Source organism: Phocoena sinus, chromosome 5 (genome assembly GCF_008692025.1).
Source record: "Phocoena sinus isolate mPhoSin1 chromosome 5, mPhoSin1.pri, whole genome shotgun sequence".
Classification (NCBI taxonomy): domain Eukaryota; kingdom Metazoa; phylum Chordata; class Mammalia; order Artiodactyla; family Phocoenidae; genus Phocoena; species Phocoena sinus.
In genome coordinates, this window is record NC_045767.1 from 30,749,336 (window position 1) to 30,761,032 (window position 11,697).

Sequence of the window (11,697 nt, forward strand, 5' to 3'; positions counted from 1 at the left end):
CCAGCCCAGGAGGCAGGGCTCTGCCTCTGAGGTAGGAGAGCCAACTTCAGGACACTGATCAACAAGAGACCTCCCAGCTCCACATAATATTAAACGGTGGAAATCTCCCAGAGACCTCCATCTTAACACCAGCACCCAGCTTCACTCAACGACCAGCAAGCCACAGTGCTGGACAACCTATGCCAAACAACTAGCAAAACAGGAACACAACCCCACCCATTAGCAGAGAGGCTGCCGAAAATCATAACAAGGCCACAGACACCCCAAAACACACCACCAGACGTGAACCTGCCCACTAGAGAGACAAGATCCAGCCTCATCCAGCACAACACAGGCACTAGTCCCCTCCACCAGGAAGCCTACACAACCCGCTGAAACAACCTTAGCCACTGGAGACAGACATCAAAAACAACGGGAACTACGAACCTGCAGCCTGCAAAAAGGAGACCCCAAACACAGTAAGATAAGCAAAATGAGAAGACAGAAAAACACACAGCAGATGAAGGAGCAAGATAAAAACCCACCAGACCTAACTAATGAAGAGGAAATAGGCAATCTACCTGAAAAAGAATTCAGAATAATGATAGTAAGGATGATCCGAAATCTTGGAAGTAGAATGGACAAAATGCAAGAAACAGTTAACAAGGACCTACAAGAACTAAAGATGAAACAAGCAACGATGAACAACGCAATAAATGAAATTAAAAGTACTCTAGATAGGATCAATAGCAGAATAACTGAGGCAGAAGAACGGATAAGTGACCTGGAAGATAAAGTAGTGGAAATAACTACTGCAGAGCAGAATAAAGAAAAAAGAATGAAAAGAACTGAGGACAGTCTCAGAGAGCTCTGGGACAACATTAAACGCACCAACATTCGAATTATAGGGGTTCCAGAAGAAGAAGAAAAAAAGAAAGGGACTGAGAAAATATTTGAAGAGATTATAGTTGAAAACTTCCCTAATATGGGAAAAGAAATAGTTAATCAAGTCCAGGAAGCACAGAGAGTCCCATACAGGATAAATACAAGGAGAAATACGCCAAGACACATATTAATCAAACTATCAAAAATTAAATACAAAGAAAGCATATTAAAAGCAGCAAGGGAAAAACAACAAATAACACACAAGGGAATCCCCATAAGGTTAACAGCTGATCTCTCAGCAGAAACCCTACAAGCCAGAAGGGAGTGGCAGGACATACTGAAAGTGATGAAGGAGAAAAACCTGCAACCAACACTACTCTACCCAGCAAGGATCTCATTCAGATTTGATGGAGAAATTAAAACCTTTACAGACAAGCAAAAGCTGAGAGAGTTCAGCACCACCAAACCAGCTTTACAACAAATGCTAAAGGAACTTCTCTAGATAAGAAATGCAAAAGAAGGAAACGACCTATAATAACGAACCCAAAACAATATAGAAAATGGGAATAGGAACATACATATCGATAATTACCTTAAATGTAAATGGACTAAATGCTCCCACCAAAAGACACAGATTGGCTGAATGGATACAAAAACAAGACCCTTATATATGCTGTCTACAAGAGACCCACCTCAGACCTAGAGACACATACAGACTGAAAGTAAGGGGATGGAAAAAGATATTCCATGCAAATGGAAACCAAAAGAAAGCTGGAGTAGCAATTCTCATATCAGACAAAATAGACTTTAAAATAAGGACTATTAAAAGGGATAAAGAAGGACACTACATAATGATCAAGGGATCGATCCAAGAAGAAGATATAACAATTGTAAATATTTATGCACCCAACATAGGAGCACCTCAATACGTAAGGCAAATACTAACAGCCATAAAAGGGGAAATTGACAGTAACACATTCATAGTAGGGGACTTTAACACCCCACTTTCACCCATGGACAGATCATCCAAAATGAAAATAAATAAGGAAACACAAGCTTTAAATGATACATTAAACAAGATGGACTTAATTGATATTTATAGGACACTCCATCCAAAAACAACAGAATACACATTTTTCTCAAGTGCTCATGGAACATTCTCCAGGATAGATCATATCTTGGATCACAAATCAAGCCTTGGTAAATTTAAGAAAATTGAAATTGTATCAAGTATCTTTTCTGACCACAACGCCATGAGACTAGATATCAATTACAGGAAAAGATCTGTAAAATATACAAACACATGGAGGCTAAACAATACACTACTTAATAATGAAGTGATCACTGAAGAAATCAAAGAGGAAATAAAAAAATACCTAGAAACAAATGACAATGGAGACACAACGACCCAAAACCTATGGGATGCAGCAAAAGCAGTTCTAAGGGGGAAGTTTATAGCAATACAAGCCCACCTTAAGAAGCAGGAAACATCTCGAATAAACAACCTAACCTTGCACCTCAAGCAATTAGAGAAAGAAGAACAAAAAAGCCCCAAAGCTAGCAGAAGGAAAGAAATCATAAAAATCAGATCAGAAATAAATGAAAAAGAAATGAAGGAAACAATAGCAAAGATCAATAAAACTAAAAGCTGGTTCTTTGAGAAGATAAACAAAATAGATAAACCACTAGCCAGACTCATCAAGAAAAAAAGGGAGAAGACTCAAATCAATAGAATTAGAAATGAGAAAGGAGAAATAACAACTGACACTGCAGAAATAAAAAAAATCATGAGAGATTACTACAAGCAACTCTATGCCAATAAAATGGACAATCTGGAAGAAATGGACAAATTCTTAGAAATGCACAACCTGCCAAGACTGAATCAGGAAGAAATAGAAAATATGAACAGACCAATCACAAGCACTGAAATTGAAACTGTGATTAAAAATCTTCCAACAAACAAAAGCCCAGGACCAGATGGCTTCACAGGTGAATTCTATCAAACGTTTAGAGAAGAGCTAACACCTATCCTTCTCAAACTCTTCCAAAATATAGCAGAGGGAGGAACACTCCCAAATTCCTTCTACGAGGCCACCATCACCTTGATACCAAAACCAGACAAGGATGTCACAAAGAAAGAAAACTACAGGCCAATATCACTGATGAACATAGATGCAAAAATCCTCAACAAAATACTAGCAAACAGAATCCAACAGCACATTAAAAGGATCATACACCATGATCAAGTGGGGTTTATTCCAGGAATGCAAGGATTCTTCAATATACGCAAATCTATCAATGTGATAAACCATATTAACAAATTGAAGGAGAAAAACCATATGATCATCTCAATAGATGCAGAGAAAGCTTTCGACAAAATTCAACACCCATTTATGATAAAAACCCTCCAGAAAGTAGGCATAGAGGGAACTTTCCTCAACATAATAAAGGCCATATATGACAAGCCCACAGCAAACATCATCCTCAATGGTGAAAAACTGAAAGCATTTCCACTAAGATCAGGAACAAGACAAGGTTGCCCACTCTCACCACTCTTATTCAACATAGTTTTGGAAGTTTTAGCCACAGCAATCAGAGAAGAAAAGGAAATAAAAGGAATCCACATTGGAAAAGAAGAAGTAAAGCTGTCACTGTTTGCAGATGACATGATACTATACATAGAGAATCCTAAAGATGCTACCAGAAAACTACTAGAGCTAATCAATGAATTTGGTAAAGTAGCAGGATACAAAATTAATGCACAGAAATCTCTGGCATTCCTATATACTAATGATGAAAAATCTGAAAGTGAAATCAAGAAAACACTCCCATTTACCATTGCAACAAAAAGAATAAAATATCTAGGAATAAACCTACCTAAGGATACGAAAGACCTGTATGCAGAAAATTATAAGACACTGATGAAAGAAATTAAAGATGATACAAATAGATGGAGAGATATACCATGTTCTTGGATGGGAAGAATCAACATTGTGAAAATGACTCTACTACCCAAAGCAATCTACAGATTCAATGCAATCCCTATCAAACTACCACTGGCATTTTTCACAGAACTAGAACAAAAAATTTTGCAATTTGTATGGAAACACAAAAGACCCCGAATAGCCAAAGCAATCTTGAGAACGAAAAAAGGAGCTGGAGGAATCAGGCTCCCTGACTTCAGACTATACTACAAAGCAACAGTAATCAAGACAGTATGGTACTGGCACAAAAACAGAAAGATAGATCAGTGGAACAGGATAGAAAGCCCAGAGATAAACCCACGCACATATGGACACCTTATCTTTGATAAAGGAGGCAGGAATGTACAGTGGAGAAAGGACAGCCTCTTCAATAAATGGTGCTGGGAAAACTGGACAGGTACATGTAAAAGTATGAGATTAGATCACTCCCTAACACCATACACAAAAATAAGCTCAAAATGGATTAAAGACCTAAATGTAAGGCCAGAAACTATCAAACTCTTAGAGGAAAACATAGGAAGAACACTCTATGACATAAATCACAGCAAGATCCTTTCTGACCCACCTCCTAGAGTAATGGAAATAAAAACAAAAATAAACAAATGGGACCTAATGAAACTTCAAAGCTTTTGCACAGCAAAGGAAACCATAATCAAGACCAAAAGACAACCCTCAGAATGGGAGAAAACATTTGCCAATGAAGCAACTGACAAAGGATTGATCTCCAAAATTTACAAGCAGCTCATGCAGCTCAATAACAAAAAAAACAAACAACCCCATCCAAAAATGGGCAGAAGACCTAAACAGACATTTCTCCAAAGAAGATATACAGAATGCCAACAAACACATGAAAGAATGCTCAACATCATTAATCATTAGAGAAATGCAAATCAAAACTACAATGAGATATCATCTCACACCAGTCAGAATGGCCATCATCAAAAAATCTAGAAACAATAAATGCTGGAGAGGGTGTGGAGAAAAGGGGACACTCTTCCACTGCTGGTGGGAATGTGAATTGGTTCAGCCACTATGGAGAACAGTATGGAGGTTCCTTAAAAAACTACAAATAGAATTACCATATGACCCAGCAATCCCACTACTGGGCATATACCCTGAGAAAACCAAAATTCAAAAAGAGTCATGTACCAAAATGTTCATTGCAGCTCTATTTACAATAGCCCGGAGATGGAAAGAACCTAAGCGCCCATCATCGGACGAATGGATAAAGAAGATGTGGCACATATACACAATGGAATATTACTCAGCCTTAAAAAGAAATGAAATTGAGTTATTTGTAATGAGATGGATAGACCTAGAGTCTGTCATACAGAGTGAAGTAAGTCAGAAAGACAAAGACAAATACCGTATGCTAACACATATATATGGAATTTAAGGGGAAAAAATGTCATGAAGAACCTAGGGATAAGACAGGAATAGAGGCGCAGACCTACTGGAGAACGGACTTGAGGATATGGGGAGGGGGAAGGGTGAGTTTTGACAGGGCGAGAAAGAGTCATGGACATATACACACTAACAAACGTAGTAAGGTAGATAGCTAGGGGGAAGCAGCCGCAAGGCACAGGGATATTAGCTCGGGGCTTTGGGACAGCCTGGAGGGGTGGGAGGGGGAGAGTGGGAGGGAGGGAGACGCAAGAGGGAAGACACATGGGAGCACATGTATATGTATAGCTGATTCACTTTGTTATAAATCAGAAACTAACACACTATTGTAAAGCAATTATACCCCAATAAAGATGTTAAAAAAAAAAAAATTTAAATAACAAAAAAAAAAAAAAAAAAGAAAGAGCAGTAGGAGATTTTAGCTATCATGAATAAGGAACTTCGGAGAGAGGAAATATATACAGAGGTATTGTAGGAAGCTTTCCTTTCTGCTTTTTCAGTGAAAGGCCTCTGTATTACATCTCTAAGGAAACTTATAATAATAAAGATCTTTATTATTCATCAAAACTAGTGCCATTATCTTCTAATGAGACTCCCCACAGACACTGGATCACATGGTACCCGGCTGTAGATTGAACAAGCTTAATCCAAAAAGGATCTCTAGGCCTAGCTGTTCTTATTTCCTGAGATTTATGATATATGAGTAAAGTGGGGATTTCCTGTCTAGTTTCCAAGACAAAAAAAAGTTCTTACTTTGTTTTCCATGAAACTCCAGTGGAGCTATAAGTTGCATAACTGAAGCATAAGATCCATATACTTTCTCCATAACTAAGAGCTAGAGAACCAGCGGTTCTGAGATCTATTAGTTTCTTCCCCCTCATCTGAAGTTTGGAAAATATGTGCTTTGAGACACACTCTGAGCTGAGGTGACATTTCTTCTGTGTGCGTGTGTGTGTACTATGTTGTTGTATTCAGCCTACCAGGCTAAAGAAACCAAAAATCGTAACGGCTGCAAATACATGAGTTCCTGAGTTCTTTGTAGACATAAAATATGTAAATTTTGATAGTTAACCTGCACACATAAACCACAGGCACAGTCATAATTCTGTTGCAAGAATTCTGTTGCATTTATCATGAGGCAAAAATGATAACACTATACAACTCACTATGGTTAATAAGTCACATGTTCACTTTCAAAATAAGGTAGAAATTGGAGGCAAAAATAATCATTGTTGCTATAGTTTGAGCACCTACCAAGAGCCAGGCATTGTTTTAGGTTCATTAAAATATTATTTCCACAAAATAGCAGACATTTAAAAAATAATTCTCAGGTTGAGAAATATGAAACTCAAAATGATTAAGAAACTCCCCCCAAGCTCACAATTATCCCAATAATTCAGTGAGTGGGATGAGACATGGGGGAAGTCATAGAGGAAGAAGGGATGGTTGCCTGAAAGACTCCAGAATCCAAGTGCAAAAGTAGCTGACCCAGTTTCCAGCTTTTGATGAGGTCTGTGAAGAGGATATTCTCTCGTGTGCCTTAGTTGGGTGAGAAAAAGCATAAGAGATTTCAAGCATATAGAAGAACGCCACTTTCTACTCCTCTCCCAGCCAAACATTTCAATGAGCAGATTACTGAGAACTTAAAAAATATATCTTAGCAAACTTTACCCAAGCAGTGATGTTCAGTACCATTTTGTTTCATTGAAAAAAATCACCAGAAAATGTAATCTAGTTAGAGTACTAAAAACACTGTCGTTAACATATCTTTCTAAAAGTTTTCTTTTTAATTAGGCTTTTTAAAAAGCCCAATATCTAAGGCTCTAAAATGCAACAACCCTCCTCCATTTAACAATTAGGTTTAAAAAAGATAGAAAGCAACCTCCCCCCAGCCCTTTGTCTTGATGGTATAAACTGTTGGTGGGCTTCCATTGCCATCTGGTGGACAATATGTAGGTGTGCCTAGAGAGATGTGATTAATAAGAAGAGTTTTGTGTTTCGTGCAGTTGATCTGAAAGGAATGCACAGAAATAAAAAAACTAGATGGATAAAAAATGGTTTATTTCTTTGTAGAAAGGGGAACAGTTTTTAGGTGTTGGATTACAAATTAGGATGATACGGAACCAAAGTAATTAAAATATTCTTTAACTAATTTTGCTAGACTCCTTCAACTCCACACTCCATAGTATAAAACACCGTGGACCAACTTAAAGATGTTTATACAGCGATCTCATCTGAAAGGACAGGAAATTCTGTATCTACATCCATTTCTATTTCTACAACCTCACTTCTCCTACACCTAAAATTTCTGATAATTGTTTTATTTCTTTTAGTTTAAAAATGCAGATAACCCTTACAGGTGTAACACATCTGTAAAGGGCTAGGGCAGAGATGTGGTTGGGGAATGTTTGTAGCAGAGGAAAAGCAATGGGTCATGCTAGTCCTGGAGCAGTTCCAGCTCTGCCTTTAAACAACACATGGTCAGATTTCACTTGGTGGTAGGTTGGCCCTGGGGCCCATTCTGGTCAATGAGTTATGAGTTAAGATTTTTTTAAAAGTCCATATGATTTTAAGAAAGTAGTTAACAGTTGATACGAGGCAGCAGAGTTGATGATCAAATCCATAAAATTCAGTGGGTTTTTTTTTTTTTTGGTTAATTTCCTTTGTCATTTTTCCATTAGTAAAACAAATGAGACATTAAATATATAGCTTGCTCAATGTCATCCTCTCCTATAATAAATATAGGGCAAGTGGTATGAGATGTGATAAACTATACATACTTACAAGAACATATTTAGCTACATAAAAACTGCTGCCTTTCAAAGTGGTCAGTTTGGATAATGATATGCTGCTAGATGCAAAACACACTAGAAATCATAAGCCTCCATTGTCCCCAGCTCCAGTGCCTTCACCTGCAGGCCAGCCTTCACCAATTGGTCAGACATAAATGAGCAAGATGGGAGCTACCGAAGGAGCTGCTGAAGGAGCCTCTGCCCCGTAAGTGGCCGTATCTGATGTGACTAGGGATGAGATCTAGGCCCTTCGTGTCCACCGAGTCACATCAGACCTGACCCTACACTGCCTACATTGGACTGCTGACCATTAAATCTAGGGCCAACGCTATAGTTGTTTAGGATCCTTCCTCCCCCTGAGACATGGTTTCCTCCTCTTAAACTCTGACCTGGGTGGGTTGTGTAGTGGATAATGTAGTAGGTTCTTTCTGTCTAGTTCTTTAGTTTCCTATCCTTTCTAACCTCTATCCCCTACTGATCCATTGCTGCAGTTACAGGGATAACTCTTAGCCATGCTTTTGCTGCAAGACCCTGCAGTTGAGTGGACCAGGAGTAGGCACTTGACACAAACTGGGTAAATCAAAGTCCCTTTGCTCTCAGTGTGGGGCTGGATAAAATAATTCAATCTCAGTTTGGAACCTCTCTTGAATGGAGGATCTGTAAATTCTGGAGCTGTAGGAGGCCATTGCCAACCTTAGGGAAAGGCTTTTGTTTTTTGGTTTTTTTGGCCTCATGGCTTGTGAGATCGTAGTTTCCCTACCGGGGATCCAACCCTCACCCCCTGCACTGGAAGCTCGGAGTCCTAACAACCGGACCTCCAGGGAAGGAATTCCCAGGAATGCTTTTCAACAGCATTTCCCTCCCTCACCTTGTGATTCCATCATTGTTATCAGGGAAGAAAAGAAAGGAAGAAAAGGATGAAGGAATGAATGAAAGGCCACTGTGAGTGGGAGGATGGAAGCAGAGGATGTGCAGGAGGGTAGGAACAGAGAATGCTCTTGCCTGCAATGAAGGGCCTGATTCCAGCTCACTCCAGAGTTTCCACAGCAGCCCCACTCCTAATAGGAAGAAACTTCCCCCATTTCCATTTAAGCTAATTTGCTTCATGTAGTCAAATGAGTTTAAAACAGTACTCCCCCAGGTTCTTGCATGCCTCCTGATAAAGTTATAAAAGGAAATGTCTTCAGACACAGTTCAAAAGCCAATCCTGAAACAGTCTAACTATAGTTTAATCACCTTTTATGAGTTTGGTGACATTTTATACAGCAAATATTTAGAAAATGCTTACTCTGCAATACACAGTGCTTGTCAATCATAGTAGTAGGAGCTAATGGTTTCTTGGGGAGAGGAAATAACACACAAAAATAATAATAGGTAATAAGTGCCTTGACGGAAGTATAACAAAAGTGATTTGGGACAGAGAAAAGAGCAATTTATTAAGATGAAAAAAAATTTATCAAATGCTGAAATGCTAACAATGTGCTGAGAAGTGTGTTATGATCCGGAGATACGGTGAGGAATAAAACATAATCTCATAGTTTAAGGAGCTTAAATTTTATCACAAGGATAAGTGCAAATGCATTTAGCGGCCAAAGGAGCACCTAACCATGTGTTTAAGGGGCAGATTTGAGAAGGCACCCAGAAGAGGAGATATCTAAATTGATATTGAAAGGTATAAATGTTAAGTAGGATTAGATGAAGATGGATTAGAAGAAAAAACCTCATAGAGGAAATTTGCAAATACAAAAAGCTGGTGTTGAGACAGTTCTCTTAGCAGCACCAGTCATTGACTCTCAGATTCTGTTACCTCCCACCTTTCTGTTTTTCCTCTTACCTGTCTGACTCCTTTTTTTTTTTTTGAGATATAGTTGATGCACAATATCATATAAGTTACAGGTTTACAACATAGTGTTTCACAATTTTTAAAGGTTATACTCCATTTATAGTTATTATAAAATATTGGCTGTATTTGTGTGTTGTACAATATCCTTGTAGCTTATTTATTTTATACGTAGTAGTTTGTGCCTCTTAATCCCATACCCCTCTCTTGCCCTTCCCCTCTTCCCTCTCCCCATTGGAAATCACTAGTTTGTTCTCTATACCTGAGTCTATTTCCTTTTTGTTATATTTACGAGTTTACTGTATTTTTTTGGATTCCACATATAAGTGATATCATAGAGTATTTGTCTTTCTCTCTCTGTCTTATTTCACTTAGCATAATGCCCTCCATAATACCTTTTCCTCTTACCTGTCTGGCTCCTTCTCAGTCTTCTTGGTCCTGAGTTCCTTTCCCTTCTCTTTCCTCACTCCCTTGCTAGGAGCATTTTGACTAACAAGTCCACATCTTGAGACCTGAGCTGTGGTCAGTGAGTCCTGTTGACCAGCTGAGGTCTGTGCCCTCCATCAAGTTCTCTGTCACCCAGTGGTGGGGCTGCTGTGGCTCATGTCCTGTAGCAGTTCCGTTGCCACGAGAAGGTTGAAGGTTCCTGTGGCAGCCACACATCTCCTTGGAGTTATGCATCTCAACCTTGGTGTGGGAAGCCTCTAAATTTTGAATTTTCCTTCCTTATTCACTTTCCACTAATGTTAAAGGTGGTAGCTGCTATCTGCAGGTGCCATTTCTGTACCTCTTAGAATCCTCTTTTATCTCCTTTAGTAGCTCACTACATTTTACTACTTTACAGTCGTTTATACTAAACTTTTCTATTTAAATAACTGATATAGTTTTTGTCTCCTGATTGGACCTTGGATGATAGAATGTGGCAGCTCAGGGGTCCCCAACCCCCGGGCCATGGACCAGTACTGGGTTGTGGAACCAGGCCTCACAGCAGAAGGTGAGCGGCAGGCCAGTGAGCAAAGCTTCATCTGTATTTATAGCTACTCCCCATCACTGGCATTACCGCCTGAGCTCCACCTCCTGTCAGATCAGCGGTGGTGTTAGATTCTTATAAGAGTGCGAACCCTACTGTGAAATACACATGCAAGGGATCTAGGTTGTGCATTCCTTATGATAATCTAATGCCTGATGATCTGAGGTGGAGCTGAGGCAGTGATGCTAACATGCTGGGGAGCGGCTGCAAATACAGATTGTCATTAGCAGAGAGGGTTGACTGCACAGAGACCATAAATCAATCGCTTTCAGACTCATATTAAAACCCTATCAGTGGGGACTTCCCTGGGGGTGCAATGGTTAACAATCCACCTGCCAATGCAAGGGACACGGGTTCGATCCCTGGGAAGATCCCACATGCTGCGGAGCAACTAAGCCCATGCACCACAACTACTGAGCCTGCGCTCTAGAGCCCATGTGCCACAACTACTGAGCCCGTGTGCCACAACTACTGAAGCCCACGTGCCTAGAGCCCGTGCTCCACAACAAGAGAAGCCCCTGCAATGAGAAGCCCTCATACTGCAATGAAGAGTAGCCCCCGCTCTCCGCAACTAGAGAAAGCCTGTGAGCAGCAATGAAGACCCAACACAGCCTTAAATAAATAAATAAATTTATTTAAAAAAATACAAAACCCATCAGTAACTGGAGCTTCAAGATGGCGGAGGAGTAAGACGTGGAGATCACCTTCCTCTCCACAAATACATCAAAAATATATCTGCATGAGGTACAGCTACTACAGAACACGTACTGACGCTGGCAGAAG